Genomic DNA, 4,098 nt, shown 5'->3' on the forward strand with positions numbered 1-4,098 from the left:
TTGCTTGTAAAGTCTGTGGCAGAACAAGTGAATATGAGATAATCTTTCAGCCTTACTCTTCAGGATGTCTTCAAAATTGCACTATTATTCATCAGTCATTTCTAATGTCTGTTTCTCTGACCTGTAATATAGACAATGTATTTAGTGCTTAATAATTCATATGGCTTGGAATGGTACTGAGCCTTTCTTTGTAGAGGCGTAGAATAGAAAAGTAGTCCAAACATTCCAAGGACACAGATTTGGACTGCTTTGAAAATTACATATATAACCTTTTTCTCAGAAAATGTATATGCCCATTTAGACAGCAAGTCCACCTAAACTTTATCTTATGTTAATCTGTTTTATCCTATTGTCCCTGACACAAAAGATAGCTGACTTCAGATTAATTTCTCAGAAATATATTCCATAGCTTCTCTTCACATTTAGGTTCTTCAGTCCACTGGTAAGTTGGTAAACCTTATGCACTCACACTGCTTACAATACAACCTGACAGTAATCCTATTAAAGTAAAATTGAACCTCTTTTCAAGGATTCATAAAAACTAATACCAAAAGAGTTTGTAGCTGAAACTGAAATTGCCAGACCCATTCCAGCCTGAAATGATTTTATATGCTTTAGAGAAAAACAGAAGAGAACACCCCAAATACACCTTAAATATAGGAAGCAGCTGAGCAAGGCTGTGTCTATGCTATTGTTTATAGGAATCATCGCTTTAAATCCTTCCCCCAGGTGCTGTAGATTACCCTGTGACCATACTATCCTGACTTTATGTGTTCCACAGTGGCTTGCCTGCTCTGTACCATGGCTTGATGACGTCATGAACTGTTGTTTCTTCTGGAAGGTCTCTGATGTTCCCTATGTTCCTAGGTCATTTGTCTATGTGGCTACGTCAGCTAGTGATCAGATTTTTGGGGGGTAAAATCCCTGGTGCTAAGGATGCATTGCCTAAGTTCTGTGTGTTTCAAGGGATTTCTAGCTCTGATCTGGTCTTTTGGATCAAGTGCCCCTTAGCAGCTGGAATATGGTAGGTGCACTCCTGGTTCAGATGTCGTGGGACTGGTGGGAACAGGAAAGTATGATTGGGAAATTTGCTTTGGAAGGACATTCTTGGTCCACAGCAAAACTCTTAATGTAGACACATCTTACACTATCCACTCTAGGTAAGAGGCTGTGCATGCTGCTCAGCCACAGTGTATCGCTGGCACAGCAGCAGGCATCAACCTGCTAAAATTACCTATGCCTGGTAGGCATGACCATGGTCTGCAATTACCATGCCCAGAGCTCTTACCTCTGCTGAAGGAGCATATGATCTCCTGAGAACGCATTCTGTTTAGAGGAAGGTTTTTTATTCCTTCTAGAGAGGTTTACCATTGTCCTCTGCAGGATTTGGAAATTCTTCACTTGCACTGGTCAGTGAGGAATCAACTTAAAGTAAAGAGGCTGTAGATCTGTTTGTGGCCTAAGCCTGTGATGCCACGTTTCACCTTTAGTGTTGTTTGGTTCATAACACATAGCTGATGTTAATTAGTTCAGGTGGTGTTATCTCACCTGGTGTGATGTCTCAATTGAAAAGGAGAATATATTCTTGTGTGCAGCTTTCCTAATATACTTACAATTATGTTAACTGATAATTATCATTTTGTCATTTTCCAGGCCCTATGAACCACATTGAATACTGTGAATATTAGTGGCAACAGCTTCCATCACCAATTGACTTTTATACCTCCTCCTTTTTTTCCATGAAAATGCACTGACACTCTTCTTCCTGTACACATATCCATGCCCTTTGTTATCATTTGGCTCTACCAGGAAATCAAGAGGCTCATGCACTTGCTTTGAGAGGGTCCTGTCTCCTCAGTGTTGACATGCAGTGTGTTTTCTGTCCTCTCACCAAAGATAAGGATGCTATAGGACTGCATTTAGGCCTGCCATGCAAAGTGCTTAAAATCATTGTGAAGGAAACAGCTGTGAGCTGTGGTGCACACCTATGAATCCTTAATTGAAGAGGTCATCAGCAGGCCCAGTCTCGTCCCAGGCTGCCTCTATCCAAACATCCACTGCAATGGGTTCCCCAGGGCAGTGGGCATGGCACCGAGGAAAAGAATCTCAATAAACTCTCTGGTATGTTATGCTGGAAGGCTGTTCTTTAGCCACCATCAAACCTCTACAGAGGATATTCCTCCTCGCTACTGCCTCCCCTCTAGAGAGATTAAAAATATTCCTTTCTTATATTGTAGATGAGATGACCTAATGACTACAAATAAACCTACTTTTGCTTGGAGAGGGAGTGGATGGCAGCACCCTGCATTCAGTTTAGGGGATCTCTCTGTTTTGTTAGTAAACTCAAGACAAGAATCTGAAGTGAATTTTCCCCTAACTATGGGAAATGGCTAACTATGGGTTGGGGGAGTTGGTCTGTGTCTACTGTGAGAAGGGTTCAATGATGTTAATGGTTCATCCCTGCTTTGTTTGTTGTTGTTTTTGTTATTCTGACTGTATATCCTACTATAAAACCAGCAAGTTAAGCCGATGCTTACTTCATTTCTCTCTGGAAGTGTTGTCTACAAACATTAATACTTGTTATCAGAGCATGGAGGCCTTCTTGTTTCAGCAGCCTGAGGATAAGGCAGGGGGATGGAATTGGGACAGTAACTGGGGCTTCTCAGCATCCCCCCTGCTACCAAGCCCTACCCACAAAAACCCAATACACTCCCTTACTGGAAGATGTTTGTTTATGGATGCTCACTGTGTAGGTGCTAACAGTTTCTGACTGTCCTATATGATCTGTCCTTTATGTGTAGCCTATGTTGACATTTCCTCCTGCCCCAAGTGAGCACAATCAAAGCAAGGCATGCAGTAGGGCTTAGTTCCTGCATTTTGTCCTACCATAAAGGATGTGGGGATGAGCTGTTTATGACTGAGGCAGAATGAGGAGTGATGCAGTGGTATTTAAGGACTTCTCTCTATGGCCTTAGCACTCTCAGAGTGAGCCGTCATAAAATATAGAAGATTTACAATTTCCCAAACCCAAGGGGAACTACCATGGAGATGTGGATTATGGTATTTTGGCATGCCAAAGGGCTGTAAACATCTTGAATTGCAGTATCTGCAAATAAATCTGCAATTTCTGCCCTTGTCTTGATTGAAGAAATATACATATATATATATTTTTTTGGGGGGGGAACTGATTGAGGTGAAGAAAAAGCCAATGAAATAGTGCATACATCCTGTCAAGAATTTTATGGGGGATAATATGGCAGAACAAAAGCTGTAGACGCGTGAAGAAAATGAAAAGGGCAGGTTTGCTGCTGGAGCTTTCTGAAGTCAAGCCTTGTGAAGCAGGTCTATATGTCTGCTACAGGACATGATTGCACATCCTGAATTTTGCTGTGCTTTCATAACTCCCAATGTGAAACATGCTGTTTAAAATAAAATAAATAAGCTGTGACCCCAATTTTTTTTATTATTTTTTAATAAAAATGCTATTAAAAAAAAAAAGAAAAAGAAAAAAAAATACATGATTATATTGCTCTTTTCAGTCTTTGGTGTTTAATTGCTTTACATAAATCCACCATTTTAGTTTAACTTTGTTCTTCAGTAGCAAATAACCAGGTAAACCAATGGGATTTAGCAGTTGCACTGTTTTCTTCTGCTCCCTGATAGAAACATTCAAGGGTGTTGCTAAAATATGCATCCTCTTCCTGCAAGGCTGTGAATATGGACTGCAAAAATGCAGCTTTAAGGGAAGTGTAATAAGTAACAGGAAATCACTTCAGCCGCAGTTGTTGACAAGCAGTTGGTAATGATGTCATCTTTCTAAAAGATGGATTAGGTCCCAAGAATGAAGATAGTCATTTTCTTTGCTCCACAATCCTATACTTGAATGAGATTATTTCCATTTAGCTATTGGGCTGAGCAGTTAGGAATAGGAAGGCAGGGTTGTCTGAGCTTTCTTCTGGGGCAGCTACTGTCATCTTGGAAAAAAAGCATGTGCATTCATATACATTTTTTCCTCAAGTGATAAAACCAATGATAAAACACATACATTTAACATTGTGTTTCTTTTAACAATACAGCTAATAAAACTGTGCTTTTGCA

Source organism: Anas acuta, chromosome 1 (genome assembly GCF_963932015.1).
Source record: "Anas acuta chromosome 1, bAnaAcu1.1, whole genome shotgun sequence".
Lineage (NCBI taxonomy): Eukaryota > Metazoa > Chordata > Aves > Anseriformes > Anatidae > Anas > Anas acuta.